This window comes from Pteropus alecto, unplaced genomic scaffold (genome assembly GCF_000325575.1).
Source record: "Pteropus alecto unplaced genomic scaffold, ASM32557v1 scaffold88, whole genome shotgun sequence".
NCBI classification, from domain to species: domain Eukaryota; kingdom Metazoa; phylum Chordata; class Mammalia; order Chiroptera; family Pteropodidae; genus Pteropus; species Pteropus alecto.
The window spans coordinates 10,341,031-10,365,780 of NW_006494611.1; the positions used below are offsets into that span (position 1 = coordinate 10,341,031).

The following is a 24,750-nucleotide window of genomic DNA, read 5'->3' on the forward strand; positions in this document are numbered from 1 at the left end:
CAGATTAGAAAGGAATAGATAAAATTGTCTCTATTCACAAACATAATTGTATAGAGAATTTCAAAGAATCTACAAAAACACCACTAGAATTGATAAGTGTGTTTAGCAAGGTTGCAGTATATAAGGTAAACATAAAAAAAATTGTATTTCTATATCCTAATAACGAATAATTGGAAGTTGATATTTTAAAAATAGTAGTATCCCAAACCATGTAATAATTAGGCATCGCTAATTATTAAAACTAATTATAATAATAATCACTAACAAAATATGTGTAAGAGCTGCATGTTTGAAAACTATAAAACAATGATGAAATAAGCTGCAGGATATCTGAATAAATGAAGGTATTTGCTGTGTTCATAGTTTGCAGTACTCATTATTAAGATGTCAATGGAATCTTTAGAGTGATCTGTAGAGTGAATACAATCCCAATCAAAATCTAGCAAGACTTTTTGTAGAAATTAACAAGCTGATTCTAATATCTACTTGCTTATTAGATTGTTCTGATGATCAAATGCGATAACTACATATAGTTTACTACAAAGCCTACCATATAGCAAACAATAAATATTAGCTGCTATTATGCATTGCTTCCTTAGGCCAGTGGATGTCTTTGATCTTAGGTATTACATTTCCTTCAGTATATACCGAGAGTTGTATCCTCTCTGGCATTCATCCTCATTCATTAATTTCTTTATTCATTCTATAAATATTTATTGGGCACATACTCTGTACACAGCATTATAGTAAACTGTGGAAATAATAAGTAAACATACTATAACACTTCAAGAAGTTTTCAGTCCAGTAGCAAATGGATATTAAATTATTATTTTATTATTATTTTTATGCCTGCAGCACCTGCTATTCCTAGGTGATCTCCCATCCAAGTACAAACCAGGCCCGACCTAGCTTAGCTTCCAAGATCAGACAAGATCTGGCATGTTCAGGGTGGCATGGCTGTAGACAATATTAAATTATTTTTTAGACAACTCTGTAATTAACAATTGCGAAAAGTGTTTTGAAGAAGTAGGGAATACTAAGTGAGATGACTGGGAAATTTAACCTAGGCTGGAAGTCTTCCTTGACAAAGTAGCATTTTAATTGAGGTAAGGGGATAGGAAGAGGGGGCTAGACAGAGGAAACCCTCTATGGACAGGTCTTGAGGCAGTGAGAGAAGGCCAGTGAAGCTGGATATATAAAGTAAAGAAGAGAGAAATTCAAGAAGCTATTGGAGAGGAAGACAAGGGCTAGATAATGCAGTAGTCTTAAATGGGGAGCCACTGAATGGTTTATAATGAGTTTGGTAAAAGGAAGATTAATGTGTTCATCCCTGCTTTTATGCATCACAGCTATATTTTGAAGACCTAATATGTATAAGGCACTGAGCTGATTGCTGTGAATTCAGCAGTGAAGAAGCCAGATATAGATTTATGATGAAGCTAATGAAGCTTAGACGTTAGGACCCATCACTTGCACAGGTCCTTATGAGTGTTAGTAATTGGAAAGGAAAGTCAGGTTGCAATCAGTATACATTTTTATGTCAGCATTTCTAGTCAGTTGTCTAAAGAAGTCTCAAAGGAGAGGGATCTTAATCTTTAAAACTTTAGTAATCTGTTGTGTTTTCTTTTCTCATTATAAATACGCATGCATGTTTATACATAATTTTGTGTTTATAATTTATATTCTTCTAGAAGACTCCCTAAGTTGTATTAGTTTCAGGTCCCACAAAACCTGGTCCACTCCCTGGTTGCAGCCCTCTTAGGTAGATTAGTAAACACTTTCAGTATAATATATAAGTGCTATGATAGAGGAAGGCATCAGACTTAGATATGAGTGGGGAAGTAGTGAAAGGGGGAAGATCTAGTATCCGAAGGTTATAAGAATTAGTAGTACAAAAGCAAGGAGAGGTGCAGATCCTGTAGTACAAATAGGGGACTAGTAGGTGTGTCTTTGGGTCAAGCAGAAAGTTAGTAGCTATTTGTTGCCATGGAAATACAAATCTTCTCTGATCATGATTTTGAAGAAAATTATGAACTTGGACCAGACTAAAGGGCAAGAAAATCTTTTATGGTTTTCTTCTATCTGTTGTGCCCATAACAAAGAAAGATCAAAGAATTAAGTAAAACTTTTCCAGGAAGTAACAGAAGGCAGTTCCAGATAAGGTTGGTAGGAAAAGCACTTAATTAAAGTCAATGTCTTGAGAGAATAGTAGGTCAAATAAATGGATTTTACCTTCAATATGCGTTGAAGCATAGACATGTACCGTTAGTATTCCTTAGTATTTAATACTCCCAAAAATACAGCCTCCAGATCCCTATAGCACTAAAGATTTTAGTTGTTAATATTATTAACAATATTATTATTTTTTAAATTTACAGATGCTGGTAAAAATTCAAACTTTATTGCAATATATAGAGTAAGACATGATCATCCGCTTTTATCCCTCCTAATTCCCAAAGTTAGCTGTCTAGACCTTTATCTGTAGATATGCAAATATAAACACATAGAGCTTTCAAATCCCCAAATGAAGCCATGCTATACTTACTGTTTATTAACTTGTTCTTTTTCACTTAACAGCATATCATAGCCTCATTTCTGTGAGTGCAGATCAGTAAATATTGTTTCTGGTATTCATAGTAGGTATGTACCTTAACTTTAAATTTTTTTTATGGAAAATATTTTAAACATATGCAAAAAAGAAGAGAGAATTGTATACTGAACCCATCACTCAATTTCAATAGTTAACAACTCATGGCAATTTTGTTTCATCTATACATTCACCCACTCTCCTACTCATTTATGAATAGACATTAAGGTTATGTCTAAGATTTTACTAAACAAATATAACTATAGTAAATATATTTGTAAATGTATCTGTGCATGCATATTAGCAGAGCTTTGAGCCCCAAAGCACTGGAGTGAGTGAAGGTCAGTTGAAGTATTCTTTGGTGGAGAGTCACATGGGAAGGTACATGTCTGGACTATACTAGATTACAAGAGGAAAACTAAGCAGAAAACTAAAATATGGAAGTTAGATGTTTTGTATAGTTGAGGACTTCAGTGGAAACCAAGCATTAAAGATAAATGTTCTCAGTTAAAATAAGCTCCAGCTTGCATGTTAAACTAGTAAACTGGAACTTCAGAGCTATGTAGCTAGGAAACTAATTGGAGGCTATCAAGACTGGAACTTTATGGCACCTTTGAAGGGCTCTCTAAATGTAATAATGGGAATATTAGTTTTTATATAGAGACTGTAAAATTAGGGACATGTGAGCTGTATTTGAGAGGGCCCAGATTGCACTCAGATTTTGTTGGTGTAATTTCTCTGAAGATTATCAGATGTTTGCATTATTCAGACCTAGTTATAAAATAACATGCCTTACCAGTAAAGAGAACTTTGTTTTTTCTGGCTCAGAAAAAGGATTTATGTCTTCTTGAACTCTCCTAAGTGTTAGTTGAAGGGCTAACTCTCACTTAATTTTGAAAAGAGTTCTGAATTCTGCTTTCTTGATTAAGCATTATGTGCTAGAAATTATATTTGATTGCCCACATGAGCTATTGCATTAATTAGTTTAAGTTTTAATGTCTCTAATTAGTGGAGTGAGAAAAGAGTGGAGCAAATAAACAAGACATTTCTAAGAAAGAATCACTCTTCTTTGAAGTTGAATTCGATATAGGAGTTAGGGATTTTAAAAATGTGAGAGTGAGGCTCTAGTTTAAGACAGGATGTCCAGAAGAGTAATGGTACCAACAACAGAAACATAGGATTTCTGGGACGGAAAAAGAGTTTGGAGGAGATGATGATTTCAGAAGATTCTTGGAGTCAGAGAATTGTGAGCTATTGATTTTAGAGCAGCTCATGTAGAGATATAGGCTGGAGTCATATAAAAGAGTTGTGTATTAGAGCTTGTAAAAGAACTCAAAGCTGAAAAATAGGTCTTAGAATATCTCCCCATTTAGTGCAGAAGGATAAAATGAGGGTGAGAAGAATCTGTCAGGGATAAGAGAGCCTAGTCAGAGCAGTGACCCAGAAGAGAGGAGTCAACACTTTCTCGTGTCCTTCACGGTGACTTGGTCATTAAATGGAAGTCAAAGTGTTTTTGATTTGCCCAGCAATGCACTTGAATAAATAGCTGCAATGAATTGAGAAACTCCTCACTTGGGTTACTGGAGCTTTTTAAAATTCTTTTTATAATGAAATAGTATAACAAAGATATAGAGAACTTCTTCATTACTTTTCTAAAACGACCATCATCGTATCGGAAACGTAATTAGGTTTATAGGTTCCATTTAGATAAGGTACAAGGAAACAATGAAGAAATGTCAAGAAGATACTCTAGTTAAAACTTGAGAGTCATCACATCAGTGAAATAGAATCCATTGTGTTATAGCACAGCTTCTCTGGGAACAGTCAAACCATATGAATGGTGCCAGCAAGTGAACTTACAGATATTATGTGCCTGCTATATGATATTGCAGTGCATTCTTTAAACTTCACAGTAACTTTGACATAGGTGTTATGATTCTCATGAAGGGGGAACTGAGGATTAGAGAAAAATAGTTGCATGTAAATTTGGTTGGAAATTGAAGTGTCAGATGTCTGATTTAAAAAATGGCACTCTCATAATCATGGAGTGAATGGATAGGGAGTGGGTAGAAGGTTATATGATATAAGAATGGCAGACACAACATGTGAATCTACTTAATGCCACTGAATTGTACACTTAAAAATGGTTAAAACTAAATTTTATGTCATGTGCATTTTACCACAATAAAAAAAAATGGAGAATTTTGAAAATATTGAAGCTGGGTAATAGGTACATAGCAATTCTATTTACTTTGTACATTTTTGAAATTTTCCACAATCAAAAGTTTTAAAAAAATTAAGATTATTTAAAAGCAAACTTAAATGTATACGGTCTTTTCTAAAGCATGAGAATTGGATATATAAAACTGCCTGTTATACAACAGCCACATAATAGTCTATCTACTTGAAAAATATCACTTTTAACCAAATTATGACTATGAGATTATCATCATAATGATACATCCTAATAGTTTTAACATTTAATGTTTTTTTACAAATCACTTTTGCATTGCATATATATAACATTTTTATGAGGTAGGTCTTATCATTCACCTTTTATAGAGGTTGCAATGATTGTCTGTGTTCTCATAGAAAGTAGCAGGCAGAGCTGAGATTCAAATTATGTTTTCTAACTCCAAGTCCAGTGCTCCATAGTGGTGTTATTTTGATAGTGATGCCTTTATGACATCTTTACCAGTGTTCTGGGGCTCCAAAACCTGAACTCTTTGCTCACTAGTAGTGCCACTGTTCGGTAACTTTGGGCAAGTAAGTTAACTTTAATCACTTCGTTTTTATCATTTGAAACTGAGGGAACCGAACTAAATGATAATCTTGGTTCTTCTTCATCTCTAAAGTTCTATAGATTAGATCTGATGCTTATAACCTAGGCACTAATAGAAGTATAGAAATAAAAAGGGAAACAGCAGTCCTGTTGTATGTGCTAGGTCATTATAGAGTTTTAATTTCTGGTTACCATATTTGAAAATAGACCAAAAAAAAAAAAAGCTATAACCAGAGAACAACCATAGTCCATGCTTTCAAGGCCCTTATGACCCAGTGGTCTAGTTAAATTCATGTTATGGAACTTCTTGCTCAATCTTCATCTACTCTTGTTCTTTATGTTTTCTATACAGACTTTGGATTTTCTGGTCTGTTTCTTCTCCATTATTCCTAGTGACAAAAAAAAAAAACTTCCAACCACAAGTTTCATGTTTGTTTGCTTGCTTTTAGCTAGTATTTGTGGCAAAATAAGCTACATTGCACTACAGTTGAAGGAAAGCTCCACTACAGAGGAGACCCTTCTGATTGCCACTGGGCATCTAAGCTAATTTCAATTTCAGAACTATGCAACAATTCCTTTTCACATTGCCTAAGTGAAAGCAACTTACATATTTACCTAAATATTTAGTCTAAGCTGTATAAGTTTATAATCAAAATCACAGTTATTTTTATTTACTGGAAGTTTATAAACATATCTTTGTCCTTATTAACAACTTACACTCTGTTTCCATCTCTTGCTTCCTTAACTTTTTAGTGACCCTTGAGATTTTCCTAAAGCTCTGTATTTGGAGTTTTGAATTAGTAAGGAAAACCTCTTGCATTTGCTTTTAATTCACAGGAATTTGTCCCCATTATATGTCTATTTTTAGAATTAACATTATATTTTTGCTACCATCTAAAGCATAAACATGTATTGATCTCTCTTTCTAGCAAATACACAGATTTTTCTTTCCACGCTCCTAGCATATTAGTAATGGAACAAACTGATATCGTATACTTTCTGATATTCTACATTGAAAAGGATAAACTTTTCATAACCCGCGTCACTTGTATCTAATCTCAAGGAAACATCAGACAACCCCTAGTTTAAGGATATACTATAAAACAAATGGCCAGTACTTTTTTAAAAAGTTACTATCACTAAAGGTAAAGGATGAGGGACAGTTCTAGGCTAAAGAGGCATGAAAATTAAATGCAATGTGTGATCCTGGGTCAGAATAATAAAATTTATATAAAGAACATTTTTTAAACTTTTAGCAAAACTTAAATAAGGTCTATAAATTACATAATAATATTTTTAATTGAGATATAATGATAATGTATGTTTTAATTGTATTTTGATATGGAGTTATTGGTGAATTAACTATTAATGATTTTGATAATTAATATCTGGTTATATTAGTGAAAAGTTCCTGGTTTTGATCATTGTAATGATCCTTGATCTTAGGAAAAACACTCTGAAGTATTTAGGAACTCAAAAAAAAAAACAAAAAAACCAACCTTCACAGTTCTTGAGATCCTCCATGTATTACATCTTTATGATTGAGCAGCCCCAGCCTGCCTCTTGGGTCTCTCAGAACTCACTAGGATTCAATGGCCTTGGCCTAAGCTTGATCTGCCTCAGAAACTTTTGTACTTGGTATTTTCTCAGCCTACAGAATCTTCCTCCTAGTTCTATGCATGGCTGGCTTCTTGTCAGCTCTGGGCCCTGGCTCCAACGTGGCGCTTCAGCACCTCACCTGAGGGCAGCAGTCTCTGACTAAAAGAGAAAGAGTTTTCCACCCAGTTTCAGTTACTAACCTTTTTTCTTCTTGGAGTTAATCATATCTGAATTTATCTTGTTTATTTCTTGCTTGTCACCTCCCTCACTGCCACTCTTTCTTACATAGTCAGAATATAGGTCCATGAAAGCAGGGACCTTGTCTCTCTTGCTGACTGCTTTAAACCCATTGTCTGAAATAATACCCAGCACTTAGCAGGTACTCAGTTACATTTGAGTGGATGAATGTATTTATGTATACAAAGACTAGAGATGACTAGCAGGAGAGAAAAAATCGGTTGTACGGAGTGATGTTATAGATAATGAAAAGTTTATTCAACTCTGTGAGCCAGTTAATTTCATAACAGAAAGTGCCCATGACTCCAAAAGAGTTAACGCCTAAAGCGCTGTCTGCTGCAATAGTAGCTGTAATAGTAGCAGTGATTGATTACTTTTTACTTAGAGCAAGGACCTTAGGGGTTAGGACACGGTATAAGGATTAGGAAGAATAGAGTTTCCAACTGTAACTGGTATGACAATTAGGGGAGAACATCTGAGATCCAAATTATCCTGGACTGTTCATGGAATAGTAGATATGTCCCTGAGTGAGGAGTGATCTCTACACTGGTGGAAATAGGGTATTCATACACTTTGATAACAACCCATTAGACTGAGGGCCCATCCTAATAAAAAATTGCACATTCTAAGTTATATTTTTGTCTGTGAAGTGGGCATGCTATTTGCCACATTTTGAGCCAGGCTAGAGAAGAACTGTGGCAAGCATTTGTTTAATAATGGCGCTAAGTAACAACATTCCTCATTTCATCTTCTTCCGACTTTTTCAAAGTCCTTCTTCAAAGCTGTTCTCTTTGAGGCTATATTTACTCCATATTAAATGTCTCTGAGTAAATTCTTTGGGTAAGGGCCAGTCTTCATGGTGTTCTTGCTAATGCAAGACTTTGGAGCTATCTATAAATGACAGGTTTCCTTTGTATAGTTGGTTAGAGGAATAACCACTACCCTAGCCCCTGGGCGGCAGGAACCATTTCCCATTCTAAATTTTTTGTAGGAATTTGTAAGGAGCTGGGCTTCATTAAATTCTTTAAAATGCATAGAAATGCTAAACACACTTAGCAGGCATGATGTTTTCAGACACTTGTACTTTCAAAAATAGCCTTTATTCTTTCCAACTTAGTAAGAAGGCTGTTCCCCATGGAAGCCTAGCCACAAAGCAAGTTTGACGTTTTCTTTTCTTTGGGTTATATAGAGTTGTTGGTGAATTAGCTATAGAAGTCCTCCCCGCTTTTTTCTCTGTTTGAGGTGGGGGAGAAACAAAGCTAAAGTTGTCTTAACTTCACTCTTTATGTCTCAAGAGATCAAAAATATTTTTATACAAATTAGACTGTGAGGCTATTTTCACCTTCATAAAAAAGATAAATGGCTAATGATTAGATGTATTGGCTGTAAAGAAAACTCTTTAGATTGTGTAGTGAGACCTTATTCTAGCATAAGTGCCTATATACCTGAAACAACAGGCACAGGATTTTACCTCTTCAATAGTACATTAATTTATGTTTTTTTAAGTTCAGTTCAAGATTATACTTGTTTTTTAGAAGCAGAAATAATAATGAACATATTTTCCCATACTGTTCTGGAGATACGTAATTTTTAACTGTTACATATCCGAAATAACATGGAAAATATTCAAAACAGGGCAATTTAAAAGAACCATTGTCATTTTATGCATACCAGAAAAATAAATTTAGATAAGTGGGAAATTTGAACTAGAAGTCAAGTGACAGGAAGAATAATTCAGTAGAAGGGATGTGGAATTAGGCATCACAAAACTTTGGCCTGTGGCTCTGTTTCTGTCTCACAGTATAATGTTAGGCAAATCTTGTGATCTCTTTAGGCCTCGATTCAAACATTTACTTTATGGGCAATATAATATGAGAAACAGATATGAAATTATTTTGAAAATAAATGCTGTAATATTGGGGGACTAACAGGTTATTTAGTGAAGTAGAAGTATCTCTGAAATACAATTGAATTTGTTTTGTAGAGATATTTTTATGTGAGGCCAAATTCCATTTAACAGGTATTTTGTTCAAATATTTGAAACTTATGAATAAGGCACACAAATCTTTATTTGGAAAGGAATTCCTTATAAGGAAAAAGTCCACCTGGTTTTCCTCCTATCTTTCACAGCACATGTGCCAAATACATAGCCTTTCTACTTTCTCAGCATGTTATCAGTCCTCGACACCAGGCAGTCTGACTTCCATTTCCAACAGTATTAGTTTTTTCAAAGCTCATCAATCATCATCTGATGGCCAAATTCAATGGCTTCTTGTTAAGGCCTTGTACTGAATATCTACAATAGTATTACATTTGCTCCTTCCTCTTGGCTCTAATGCCTATCCCCATCTCACAATCAATTCTAATATTCATTATATCTTCATATTCTAAAGGAAAGTAATGATAAACTGTGATAAAATGATAGGACATGAAATACAATGCTATATGTAAGTTGTGAAACAGAAGATATTCTCTTTGTTCTTTGACAATAAAAAATATGCAGAATGTTTATTGATAGAAACTCAGAAAAGAATAACTCTGAGTGCCATCTTGTGGCAAGGCATGCTCTACCACATTTAATTTGACATTACCTAACGGTCATCCCTGTCCCTCTCCCCAACCCAGATATTTTAGCTGTGCTCTGCCTACCTATGTCAATTGTCCATTCTTTTTTGAAGCTTTTTTATCCCTAGTTGCTGAGTCACTACAGTAGTTCTCAGTCAAGATAAATAGATTAAATGCATTACAAGTTATAGAGTGACAAGCACTAAACAGAAAAAAGACAAGGAAGAAGAATAGGAAGTATGAATATGTGTGTTTGGGGTTTTCTTGTGGGAGACAGGGAAATTTTAGATGTGATAGGGAAAGTGTATTAATCAAAATAGGCTATACTATGCTACGCTATAGTAACAAATCTGTATATCAGTGGTTTAGCCCAACGAAAGTTTAGTTTTTGTCCATAGAAGTCTGATATAAGTGATTCATTCCTCCATCCAACGATTCAGGATTCTGGGCTTCTTCCGTATTGTGGTGCTGCCACATCAATATATAGTTTCTAGGGGCAGAGAGAGATGGAAATAGATTAGTAGCCAACAGGTGCCTTGGCCTGGAAGTGACACATCACTCTTGCGCATATTCCCATTTGTCAGAAGTAAGTCACATGCTGCCATCCTTAACTACAAGGAGAGCCAGGAAATGTTGCCCTTTTTGCTCAGGAAAAGGAAATGATGTGGGGATCATGCCGTTTTTGTTTCCTGTCATAGAAGCCTTCACTGAAAAAATGACAACACGAATAAAAATCTGAAGACATTTTCTCAGAAATTTTGCTCTATTTTAAGATTCATTTCAAACATCTTATCACTTACATCCCTTTTCCTATTGAAAATGTGCAGTTATCTTTTATCTTCTCTATCTAACCAATCAAAAGTCCAACTCTTGTCTACAGTATTGTAATAATCTTATATATTCTATTACTATATGTAGCCATTCCCCACTCTCTAAACCCCTAAACCATCTTCCATGCCACAGCTGGAGTGAAAGTTCTAAAGCAAAAATCCTGTTGTTATATGCTTTTCTTTAAAAACATTTTTTTATTTTTTCTCTTGCTGTTTTATTATTATTATTATTATTATTTTAATTAAGTTTATTGGGGTAACATTGGTTAATACAATTATATAATTTTTAGGTGTACATTATAATTTGACATCTGTATATTCTATTGTTAAAAACATTTTTTAATGATATAAGAAACCAATTGTTACCATGCACATGTTATTTATCACTAATTATTATTATTCACATATTTTAAAAGATATAACAATGAGCAAGATTTTTTTTAAAAATTTAAATACAAATGAAATATCTTCCTAATAAAAAAATCTAGCTAGTTATTAATCATTGCCAACACTAATTAATAAACACTTTTTTTTCCTAAAAATTAGAGATTTTCTATTTTTATGTTTTATGTTTTGTTTTATGGTTTCATTTTCTTATATCAACACTTTGCAAACTTCCTTCTAAGTTAACTCCAATAGTTTGGAATTGAAGATAATGCCCTTAAAGACATCAGCAGTATTAGGACCGGTTTCTAGTTTGTGAAGTTTTTGAGATGAGGGACTCTGTTTTATTTATTTTGTATTCTCTTAAAGTCAGTGTATGCCATAATTAGATAGTCAATAAATGTTGAATGTTGAATGAATTAACGAATGAATTCTAGAATCTTCTTGAAATATTCTTGCTAGTTTTGCTTCTGAATCTAAAAACACAGTTTAAAATAAAAGTTTTTGAACAACAGTACATATTAATTTTCTAATTCTCACGATAATTTCTTATTAGAACTTGAATAGGTAGAGCAGACCCCATGATAAGTGTAAACACATCAGCTTTCTTTTTTAATGTTACTACTTGAACAAAGTCTACCCCTAAATAAAAGAGTGGAATTGTAGAAAGCAGTACCTTCCCTCATTTGCGCTTCCATTGCCTATGTTGAGTGAATTGAATAATATGGGAGTGTTCCTTCCTCTAGCTGTATTACAGTTGATTTCACCCCCATTCAAGTGTCAATTTCAGTGTGCTGAAGGAGCTCTGAGTCTTTTGGAAGAAAGAGGTACAGATTGAATAATTTCAAGATATTCCCGTGTTAGTGATTCCAGACAATAATCTTCCTCATAGTTTTTTATGACTTATCACTGGATCTAATAGATGAGAGAAAATGAGATACTAAGACACTTATTTTTCTCCATGGGCTACATTCATATGAGCACATTTATATAGAGTCAGTGCCCCTTGAACTTGTTGTCTACCCAGTAACCAAAATGGAGCTAAATCTCATACTGCAGCTTAAAATTAATGTCTCACTTAACATCTGTTTCACCATATTATTAAATTTTTATATGTAACTTGATATAAATCTCAAAGATGACACATTTTGGATTTTGGTTCTGTTGTCAGTAAAGTCCATTAAACTTGACTGTGATTTGGAACTTTATCCTTTATTTGACTTTCACAACTTCTTTGAGATGATTTATCTTAGTATGTAAACCTCTTCTATACCAGAATTTATTACACAAGTTCCCTTGTGATTTCCCTAAAGCAACTTCATAGATTCATGGACAGTACAGCAGAGAGCAGATAGACATGGGAGATCATCTGATTTAACCATCTCCTTTTATAGATGAGCAAATTGAGGCTCCATGAGGATAAGAGATTTGCCTTAGTAGCTGACCTGGAAGCAGAATCCTGGTCTCCTGACTCACTCTATGTATGGATTCAGTCTTAGGTGTTCTTATGCTTGATATGCTTGCATTAGGTATACCTGTGGCATGAAGGGCCACATCATATTTCCCTTGCTTTAAACCACCACTGAGAAATACTGGTAGCATGAGAGAATCTGTGCTTAAAGGAAGCAAAAGTAGTTAATATGGCTATAGTGTAGGGAGTAAAAAGGCAATGTGACAAGGGAAGAAGAAGGACAGGGAGACAGGACTCCTTCATAAAGAACCTTTAGGTTGCTATTCTAAGTGCGACAATGATTTTATCAGGGCTTGATATAGGGCTTTTAAAAATGTGTTTGATTTTGTTGTGGGGCAGAAGAAACTATAATGTAGAAGATAAACAGCAAATTAATAATGCTGTTAGAGGAAAAACAAAGATTCAACCATCCTTTTTTTAAAGGTTAACATGTTCACTCTGCAAACTTCTGGTATCATATAATAATGCACTTTATTGGTTTGACAGCTATAAAAACTCTAGGACATAATTCCATGTGGTTTTCCCTTGTTTTTCTCATCTCTGAAATAAAGCTAAGTATCTCATTTGGTTATTATGAGAATTTAAAGAGACTTTGCTCGTAACTGTTTTTATATTCTTTTGTATAAAAGAAAATGCCTGGCTTAAATTCAATTTGTCTGTGAAACGACCTAGCCATTTTTATATATAGCTTTTAAGTCTTGTGTTAACTTGAATTATTCTGTTTATTTAGGTCTTAAGCCTGCTCAGGTTCTAGAGATGAAAGTAAATGGCTTTGGTGATTCAACCTTAATGACCTCCCTGTCATTTTTTTTAATCTCCAAGAAATTCGGGTTCTTTTTGTAACATGGAAGATATCTATGGAAGAACAGTTTATCCATGGTGACTGGCTGCTTTCTCTCTCTCTTTTCTCTCTACTACTTTTTGTTTTGAAAAATGTAAAACTCAAAGGAAAGTTGGAAGTCTAGATTCGTCAATTGTTTATATTTTACCACATTTGCTTTCTTTCTGTCACCTATCTACGTATGTAATTGTTTGCTGAATAATTTGAGAGTATGTTGCAGACACCATGACATTCCACCCATAAATACCTTAGACTGCATCTCCTAGGAACTAAGCATAACCACAATACCATCACAACACCTAAGAAATTGGACATTTATAGATTTAATATCATCTAATACACAGTTCATATTCTAATTTTTCCTAATTATTCCAGTAATGTCCACAGTAGCTGTTTTCACCTCCTGCCCGTCAATCCTGGATCCAAACAAGGATCATGTTTATGTTTAGTTTTCTTACTTTAGTCTCTTTAAATCTAGAACAGTTCCCCCGATTGTATTTTGTCTTTTGTGACATTGATATTTTTGAAGAGTCTGGGCCAGATTTCTTGTAGAATTCACCTAAATATAGGTTTGTCTGATTGTTTCCTTATGGTTAGAGTCTGTTTAAATATGTTTGGCAAGAATACTACATAGATGATATGTGGATCTCCTTTTTAGAAAGCTCTCTGAGCCGTATTATGGAAACTACATATGGGATTGAAAGGTGTTAAATGGGGAAGCTGTAATAGTTATTTGGGTGAATGATATGGTGGCCTGAATTAGGGTAAAGGTGGTGGGGACTGAGGAATGGAATTTGGGAAAGGTTTAGAAGATAGTCTTGATTAGCTCTGGTTGTGATAAATGATAGGGAAAAATCTAGGATAATTCTCAGGGTTACTGATAAGTGACTATGTCATTCATCGATTCAGGGAATGTAAGAAATGTTTATTGGGGTGGCTGATGATTTTGTTTTTCATATGTACCATTTGAAATGCTCATGGATCATTTAGATAGAGATGATTGAGATTACCAGTCTGAAGTTCAGGAGATAAACCTTGGACTGGAGATTTAAATTTGGGACTAAAATATTAACTTATAGGTGGGAGTAAAGCCATAGGGATCAGTTTGCTTACAAAGAGTATTAGGTGAATAGTGATGGGATGATAGGGCATTCTTAGTTAAGATTTAGCCATACTTCAAAGTCTAGTGCTCTTTTCCTAGAATTCTTGTTTAGTTCTTCAGCATTTTAAGTTTTGAACTTGTTCCACTAATTTTGTCTTTAGTCACTAACTAAACTCATCACAGGTTGCATTTGCTCCAGCTACACTACAGGATCACTGGCACTTACCCCATACTCATAGTGACCCATGTTTCATCCAGGTACCTTGGGTAAGTGTGGGGCTGTTTCCTCCAAATGAGCCACACTCCATTTGAGATGATACTGGAGTATGGAGATGGGAATGAAAGGTGCTAAATGACGAGGCACCCCCATCGTTACTTGGTTCAATCCCAGAATGTGCTGAGGCACATTATCCAAATCAACCAAACAATAAAAACAATCATACATCAACTGTGCATGTGCACATGTGTGTTTCTTCAATCCGGATTGCAATTCTGAGATGGGATTGTTCCAGATTGGCCTAGCAGAAAGTAAAGAAAGGAAACCCAAAGAATGTTTTCTCAGCCCCATGTAATGCTTTGACTTTATCAAACATGTGTGCTGTTTCTGCCTGGAGCTCTCAATATTTGGAGAAAACAGAGTCAGAACCTAATGATTCCTCCCCACTCCTCCAAGAAATCCTCTTCCAAGAAATCTTTTATACTTCCTCCACAGGTAGAAGCCTGAGTCACCAACGACACGAGAGTATTTTATTGACACTGTGGTATTCTATTACCAAAAACCTTCCCATTCCCAACATGCTTAGACTCAAGTCAGGTGAATATCCACAAAATGGAAATGCTTATTCAGTGGCCTCTAAAGAGGAGATGAAGGAGCTTGACGATGTAAGAGGAGAAGGGAAAGCCTAAATAGTACTTGCAGGGAAAAGAAAGGCTGAGCCCAGTGGGGAAGGCTGATTTTCAGTTGCCAGTACCTGTTACTTCAGAACTGATATTTTCCAGATCTTACTTCAGGAAAGGCAACACCTGATTTCACTTAAAACTGCAGTATCTGCCCTGCTGCTTTTCCCTGACCAGGCCCATGCCTCATCAGCCAGAGCCATGAGGGCTACAAGAAAGATGTAGTTAGCGGGTGAGTGCGGATTACGATGAGTGAGAACCTCTTGAGAGTTCTGATCTGATTGTGCAAGGGACTTAAGAGGTTTCTCCCACACACTAACACACACCAATAATATAGTCAAGTACCAGGAAGCAAATGAGAGAGCTGACACAATTATTAATCATAATGCTTTGTTAATCATAATATTTTGTTTTGATTGTTGTTGGTGTTGGTGTAACAGTTGTAGCTCTCTAGATTCTGCTTTCTTGAATCACCAACATTAATATGTGGAGCAGATAGAAATTTTTCTCTTAAACATTATATTAGCCTCGCCAAAGAGAACTTTAAAAGTTGATCAGTGTACTAATGTTCAATTATTTTGTCTTTTTCTATTCTAAACCTTAATGTCTTCTCTGTCTTCACAGTAATTTTTCATGTACACACATACATACACACGTACATATGTGTGTACACGAATACATACAGTGAAGACAGAGAAAACATTAGGACCAGAATAAAATCTGTGTGTATATGTATGTATACGCAGTTGTAAAAAAATACTTAAAAATATATATGTTTATATGTATGTGTGTATACATATATTTACCCAAAAGATGATCCAAATTTCCTGATGTTAATTTTAATTTAATATATCTCTATTAAGGCTGGAATGAATCAAAAAGATTAAAATTGAAGCCAATGTGGAAGATTTTAAAAGCACAAAAATATTTGCTTTGTAATTGAAGTTATCACTGAGATTAGCTATTCTTTGTTATAACCGGTATTTTAAACTCTGTATCTGGTAGATTGCTTGCCTCCACTTCATTTAGTTCTTTTTATGGAGTTTTCTCCTGTTGTTTAATTTGGAACATGTTTCCTTGTTTCCTCATTCTGGTTGCCTCTCTGTGTTTGTTTCTATGTATTAAGTAGATCTGTTACATCTACCAGTCTTGGCTGGGTGGCCTTGTCTAGTACGTGTCTTGTGGGGCCCAGTGGCATAATCTCCCTGGTTGCCTGAGCTGGATGTTCCTGAAGTGCCCCGTATGTGGGTTATGTGTGCCCTCCTGTTGTAGGTGAGCCTTGATTGCTGTTGTCATGTCAGTCGGTGGGATTGACTCTCAGGCTTGCTGGCTATGAGGATTGGCCATGACCATAGTGTATGAGTTACTGTGTGAGGGCTAACCCCTTGGGGTGAGTTTGTCCCAGAGGGCTCTAGCACCTGCTGAGACCACCCTTTGGGTGTGCCACTTGTGGGGTTAATCAGGTGGTGCTCTGTTGTAGTCTGGAGCCAGCCACCAGGTATATTGGTTTTGGAGCCTCTTAGAAGGGGTTCCCCATGCAGGCCAAGGTCAGCTGTTGCCTGTGACTGGCCTGGGGCTACCTGGGAGGAGCTACAAAGAGATCTTTGTTTGATTGCTACCTGTGTTGGACCTAGAGGCATGTGGGAAAGGCCATGCTGCAGACTAAGGCCGGCTGCCAACATACCAGGCCTGGGGAAGCTTAGCAAGAGGCCCAGGGCACCCTGAGGCCTGCTGGTCACCTGTCAGCTGCCCATATGGCTCAACTGCTGAAAGGGCTTTGGGCAGTACTCAATTTGGGTGAGGTGGTAGGGGTCTCAGGGAATCTCAGGGTGGGTTGAGTGGTATTTACCGGGTTAGTGCAGATTCAAATTGGGCATACGTGCTGAGCCTGGGGCCCACAGACTCCCAAGAATTGTCCAAGTCTGCAGCACAGGTCAAGCCCGACTGCCTGCCTGCCTCTGGGATAAATATCTCCAGCAGTGAGCCAGTTGTGGTAAGCCAGGCTGGAGCCAGTGGATTTCACCAGGCCAGTGCAGGTTCAGATTTGGCCATGTAGAGGGAGGGCTCAACAAAGGAAAAATGATGCCTGGCAGCTGGCTACATGAGAGGAGGGCTCAACTCAGGGCCACTAGCTGCTGTCCCTCCAGCCCTCACTCTGAAGCCACTCAACTGCCTCTCCCTATATGTCTCTGGCACCTCCCAAGCCACTGTCCCTCCACTTGAGTCCAGGGTGAGTGCCTGTGAGTGAAAGAGTCTGTGTGCAGGCCCTTTAAGAGGAATGCCTGGGTTTTCCACAGCATTCCATCTCACCCAGCCAGACAGGATGGCCGCTGATTTTCACAGCCAGATGTTGTGGGAGCCCTTCTTCCCAGCCCTGCTGCTCTTGGCTGGGGAGCCTAGTGTGGGGCTGCAACCCCTCATTCCCTTTGGGGGACCTCTGCAGCCAAGATATCCCTTCTGATCCTCATGTGGGTGTGGGACCGGCCCATTTCACATCTCTGCCTCTCCTACCAGTCTTGACATGGCTTCTTCTTTATATCATTAGTTATAGGTCTACTCAGCTAGACTAGATGATTTTTCTAGGTTCATTGTTCTATCATTTAGTTGTAATTTTAATGTCAGGAGAGGAGGCAAGAACAGAGTCTACCTACTCTACCATCTTAACTAGAACTCCTTGTTTTTGGTTATTGCTGACATATAAGACTGTCCATCTCAACTTCATTGACAATGTTATTTATATGTATTACTATCATAAAATAATAGTTATATTGCTTTTTCATCTGCTAAAATTATTATTCTATACCTTTTCTTCATTTTTTTCTTCTCTCTCTCATCTCTATCTCTATCTCTCTGTCCCTCTATTTCTCTCTCTCTATTGCTTTCTGTCATCTGTCTTGTTAGATATTTGATTATTTTATTAGTCTTTTAAAAATAAGCTTATGGTATTGTATGATTTTCTGCTTTTTTAATCTTTCAATATTTATCTCCTTTTGATCAGATAAATGCTTATACCTTTTATTTAATAACTTTAGCTCTATTGACTTTTTGCTGAGAAAGGTGAGGATTTAGCTCATAGCTACCTTCTTCTTTCTCTTTTCTTCCTAATATTTGATTGTTTTATGATATAAATATATTTAATAAAGGATATATATTATGTTTATATTCACAAAACATATAAACCTATAATATATTAATGTCTTTAAATATATAAATATTTTAGAATATCTATTATCATTATAACTTTAAATAATATATTTTAACTGCCACTTCTTGTTCTGCCAACTTTTGATAGTATTTCTTGATGCTCTGCTCTATAAATTGAAGATATTAATACTGCTACTCTTTTATATACTTCCTCTTTCAAAACTCTGCCTTTTTCAGCAACACATTTACTTTTACCTTATCTTTGGTGTTATTTACATCTTATTCTTCAATCCCAACCAAATCCTCTATGCTTTACTATATAAAGTATCCAAAAATTTAAAAAGCAATAAAAAGGATTTACAGAATTATGCCATATAAAAGTCATTTACTGCTATGACAAGACTATGCTAGATTGACATTATCCACTTTATAGCCACTCAAAGAATTTTCCTATCATCACGGTCAAACAATTTCTCCTTTATACTTTTTTAACTGCTTAAGACCATGTCGCATTTCAGATTACTTTATATTTGAACTTGACTTTGTTATTCAGCTGTTTTATTTTCAAGTTTTTAAACTGCTTTTGTTTCCCTTACAAAATATGTCTTCCATGTTCACATATTTTTCTAACTCTTTCATCTAATGTAAGCTTATTCTCCTCTAGATTTTCTACATAAGTCTCATTCTTGGACTTTCCATTATTACTCTCTGAGTTCAATATACTTTCTCTGGACCTCATGGCTTCCTGTGTCGCTTAACTGAATTGCAACCTTAAGTAATTCCTTTAAGGGAGTGCATGTAAGTTACATTTTCTCAGTTCTTGTGTGAGGACTCCTTTTTTAATATTGAGGCATTTTATGGACACTCCACTTAAGACCAGTTGTAATTTTGGTTTCACTGATTAAGAAAATAAGTGAGGACAGGAAATTATTATGAATTCAATAACATTTTTAAATATAATGTGTTTTCTGTTAACCCCAGAAGTATCTATAGCTATTCAGAAAGTATCAGCATATATGTATATGGCATATGTTATTTATTCATCCTAGACATGGAATAATGTCTGGAATTCTGCAGTAACTTGTCCATAGTTCTTGAGTTGGGAACTCAGTATGAGATAAGAATGCTTTTTACATTTTTAAAGAATTGTTTTAAAAAGAAGGGAAAGAGTATGTAAAAGAGTATGTAACCCACAAAACCTATTTATTACATGGCCCTTTACAGAAAAAGTCTTCAAACTCCTGTTTTAAAATAAAGAAAAACTTTATAGGAGAGAAACAGGTTATAGCTTACTGGACAACAAAGGGAAAGAATATTTCAGAGTGAGGAAACTGGATGAGTAAAAGCATAGAGGTCTAAGTATAACTGATAGTGGGATTCACTGGAGATTGAAAACAGTGCCATATCATCAAGCCTCTAGAAGTGATAAGATTCTTAGAGAAACTTGCATAAGCCCAGATAGAACAATGCACATGTTCTTTGTTTCACAACAACCAAGTGCTAGGCTGTATTGTTTGCTAACAGAGTGGGAAACCTTTTCATTCTAGAATTCATGTGAACTACACTCATAGAAATATTGGGGATTATATTCAAAAGAACATAGTTTATACAGAAGATTGAAGCAATGGCACTGAAGACTTAATAAAAGAACTTCTACAAAAGCATCTCCTTAAATTATATGCTAAATATTGCATATTAAGTATTTTTCAAATTTTCTTCTATTCCTTTCGATGTAGAGAGGTACAGGAAAGGACCATAGTTTTCTGCCTAGATAAACCTTATTTATGTAGAAATGCAGACTTGATGAAAACTGAAAAATAAAAGTCTCACTCCCCTTCCTTACTTTCACTTCTCCTCCTCCCAAATTACAAGATCCCAAATAACCAGACTTAGCAATTTTGCTTTCTTACAACAAAATGATTGTTCATATACCATATATATATATAATCATATATTATGTATATATATATAATATAATCATATATTATATACATATAATATATGATTATGTATGTGTGTGCATATATGTATACATGATTATATCACTCAGAAGGATCATATTATACCATGAGAAGGGATGAAGAAGTACAAATTAGTAGTTACAAAACAGTCACAGGTACGTAGAGTACAACATAAAGAATATAGTCAATATTATTGTAATGGTTGTGTGTAGTGCCAGATGTGTGCTAGAGTAATCAGAAGGATCATTTCATAAACTATATAAATGTCTAACCATTGTACTGTATACCTGAAACTAAAATAGGAAGAAAAACTTTTTAAAAATAATAATATATCTCGATATTCTTTTCTTATAAATATATACAGATCTACTTTGTTCCTTTTAAAAACATTTTATATTGAATTTTAGGCTTATGGAAAAGTTCATCAAATTTTATGAACTCATAATGCATATATATGTCATAGAGTTTTCATATACTATTGATCCAGCTTCCCTTAACATTTGACATACCTATAATACAATTATAGAAATAAGAAAATAACATTGATGCAATATTATTAACTAACCTATAGGCCTTCCTTTTTCAAATTTGGCTTGTTTTCCCACTGCTCTCTTTTTTCTATTCTAGGATCCTATTTAGGACACTATGTTGCATTTAGTTGTCATGTCTCCTTCAATCTCTGATTGTTCCTCAGTCTTTTATTCTTTTTCATGACCTGGACACTTTGAACAGTTATTTCATAGAATGTACCTTTAATTTGGGTTTCTGATGGTTCCTAATAATTAAATTGAGATTTCACATATACGGTCATTTTACCTAGTCTTACTTTTCTCAGGACTTCATATCAGTACCTTATGTCATAATGTCTACTAAGGTTAATTTTGATCACAGAAGTAAGATGGTGTCTGCCAGGTTTCTCTTCTGCAAAGTTACGATTTTTATCTCTGTAGCTAATATCTTTTAGGGAAATAATTTGAGGCAATCCAAATACCTTTGTTTTCATCATCAGGCTCTTGAATACTAATTTTAGCATCCATCAATGGTCTTGACTGCAAGAATTATTACTGAGGTGTTGCCTAATAGTAATTTTATATATTTTTTAATTGGCATTCTGAGAGGAATAGCTGTTCCGTCTCTCCCTTTTATTTAGTTATTTATTTATACAAATAACTTGGTAGTTATTTTATTCTGTGGGTTATCATCTGATAATATATTTATTTATTTTATTTTGTTGTTCAAATTGTCTCAGCCTTGGCCATTGGTTAAGGTTGGCCCTTATGTCCTTTTGACATGTCTTTATAATTTTTGAGCACTTCCTTACTTTCTGGTACCACAAAATGTTCTAGGCTCATCCATATTATCTCCAACTTAGCTCTGGCACCAGCCTTTTCTCCAAATACCTTGATTTCTTTTATTAGAGATTGGTATTTAGGAACTAAGATCTGGGTGCTAGGTGTGCTCATTGATACTGGAATGGATTGCTTCCAGGACTGCTCAGATATATATCACACCCATATACACATCTATATTTCTATATCTCTCCATCTGTATGTACATTAAAAACCATGAATTACATTGATAACTCCAATTTCAGTTCAACTCCACAGAGTTTATTCTAGCCTTCTCCCTTTCCTTATTGGAATCTCTTTCTGTAACATAGATTCTTTATAATTTGTTTAACCAGTTCCCATTTGGTAGGCATTTGGGTTGTTTTTAGCTGTTGGCTACTTGCAATGATAATCATTGTACATATATATTGGAGAAATTTTTCAATATATTTATTACAAGTATGTGTGGGGGGGTGTATTAGTGTCTAATGGTGGAATTACATGGTGTAAGGAAATGTACATTTAAAATTTTGGTGGATATTTACAAACTATCTTCTAGAAATACTGTCTGCATCTTTTAAAATCATTTTCTTAAGGGCAAATTTCTTAAAAGCAATCCTAGCTTGTTTACTAATGTCAGTGTCTCTGTTACTCTTTTCCTGTCACCATTTAGATGGACCTCTGATGGAATCAGAGGTCCCACTATACTTACTGGCATTTAGTTTTCCCTTTAATCTAGTTAAATTGATTAATGCAGTCTTTAATCTCTAGCCCAGAGCCTTCTGATAGTGTTGTAACTTTTATTTGCAGACATTTCTGAAGTCTTATTCTCCTTCAACAGCTTCAGTCAACTTACAGACATTTATGCTGATTTCTTTATAACCTAGTTAAGGCTTAATTACCTTGACTAAATGGAAGATGTTTCTCTTTATATTAAAATTAGCTCTTAGCTTAGATATATCTTCACTCTTTGCAAAATGGCTGTTTTTCCCCTAAGCAGTTTTCAAACTGTTCTCTCTTAATAGCTACAATTAAAAATGTCTCCCTTCTAATTGGCTGTACTCACTAATTCAAATGGTTCCCCATTAACTGATGGTTTTTTTCTAAATTAAAAGAGGCAGAGTTGGTTCAGAGTTCACCTCACTATGTTTGACTCTTACATTTCTTTCCAGCTTCCACTAGAAATTCCTGTTACTCCATTCTCTATTGGATTGTCAGCTATGCCTCCCCTGTATTATTCACTCCAAAGTGAACATTTAAAGCAATGAGGATATCATTCGAATGTATTTAACAGAATGGAGTAATAGACATAATCTAGAGGGAATTTGCTACAACAAATAGTGATTATTAAGTTTGGATGTTTAGGGTGTAGACAGATTGTAAATGGCATTGAATAGGCCTAAATAACACCTGTATGATTAGATATTTATTAAAGCTTATTGTGTATCAGACACGGACATGGATGCTAAAAAAGTAGACGTGGTACATTCTCTTTGGCAATTACTCCAGTCTAATGTTAGAGAGGGAGGCAGAGCTGAACAGTGATAGCATGGTTGGCTATTGCTGTAATAAGAGTTGATCAATAGCTGGGAGAGACCAGAGGAGAGGGACCCCCAGTATCTCTACCTTAAGGAGTCAGGGAAGACCTCACAGAGGAGGCCATTGACCTAGGCTATAAAGAATGAAGATGAGAGTAGGAAGAATATTCCAGGCAAAGATTAAAAGCTAAGAACAACAGGGAGCCACAGAATAATGTGGTTGTCGAGGAATGATGGGGAATACTAATGTGGCCCAAATTTTATCAGACTGGTATTTGAGAAACTTTTGACAATTGTAAGCAAGTATCACACAAGAAACATGTATTTGTTTTAAGGACTCAGTCCAATCTTATTCATTTCTAAACTGGCACCCCCCCCTAAAAAAAAAAGGCTAAAATGCTTTCTTTGTGACTATGGTGTTCTTTCTAAACCTTCATGTGAAGGGAGAGTTGTTTTTTCTGTGTGGGTAAAGACTTAGACACGTGATCCTACTCTTAGTTAAGTTTTTGGAGGACAGTACTGGTGACTTCAAAAGGGGAAATTGGTGCTGAGTAGTATAGAGTAGTGTCAGCTTATTCTAATTATGAATACAGGATAATATGAACAGATTATCAAATCACATGACCAACAAAATATAGAGATCAGTCATACTTGAGCAGAGCTCAATTAATACTTTGGTGTCAGTTCTCTAAAGCAGCTGCCCCACCTCCTTATGACAAGGGAGGAAAATATAATGGAAAAGGCCCTGTTTGGGGTAGAGTTAATACTGGGATGACATCCTAGATATTGCATTATATAGTAGTTTTAATGCTTCATCTTGATAGAACTCTGGGGAGTCACATGGGGAAGCCAAAATTACTCAACAAATCACTATTTAATGCCCAGGTGACACTTATGGCTCCATAATTTCTATAGAAGAGGAACTTAGAGGTGACTGTCGGTTTGGAAAGTGAGAGATGGAGCCAGGTCTATAAGCTTTGTTGTAGATACACTTTACATAAGATTAAGAAAAAGTTAATCGACCCTGTTAAAGAGTGGGGGCAGGGAGTTAGGGTAACCATTATATTAGGGGAAATAAGCAAAATCAGGATAAAAGAGGGAGAAACCAATTTTGGAGAGGGAGTCAAGGAAGGTGAGAATCAAAAACGTAGGTGCTCAGCAGAAAAAGGAGCAGGGGCAAGGACTGGAATAGGCTGCTTTGAGGACATTGGTATCAGTAAGTCAGAAAATCCCTTGACATTTCCACTCTCCCTCATTTACAGCTCTGTACCTCTCCTAACCTTTCAAAATATTTTACTTGGAATTATATCTTAAGTTGATAGTTCTCCGTTGACTCTGGATTTATATATTTTGCCCACTCAAATTCTTTACTTATATGTCTTATATGGCATCTCAAACTTAATATGTCCCAAAACAAATTTTGATCTTCATCTTTGCCTTTTCCCATCTCCCATACTTCCAAACTTCCTTCTTCAATGTCAAGT

At 35.3% G+C, this 24,750-nt stretch overlaps 1 protein-coding gene and 1 pseudogene across 3 annotated transcripts in view; one reads left to right on the top strand and one right to left on the bottom strand.

The window, feature by feature from the left end:
* Positions 1-24,750, top strand: part of HPSE2 (heparanase 2 (inactive)) — a 538,231-nt gene that overhangs the window by 280,856 nt on the left and 232,625 nt on the right. The gene's annotated exons all lie outside the window — the stretch shown is intronic.
* Positions 847-965, bottom strand: LOC112474213 (annotated as a pseudogene).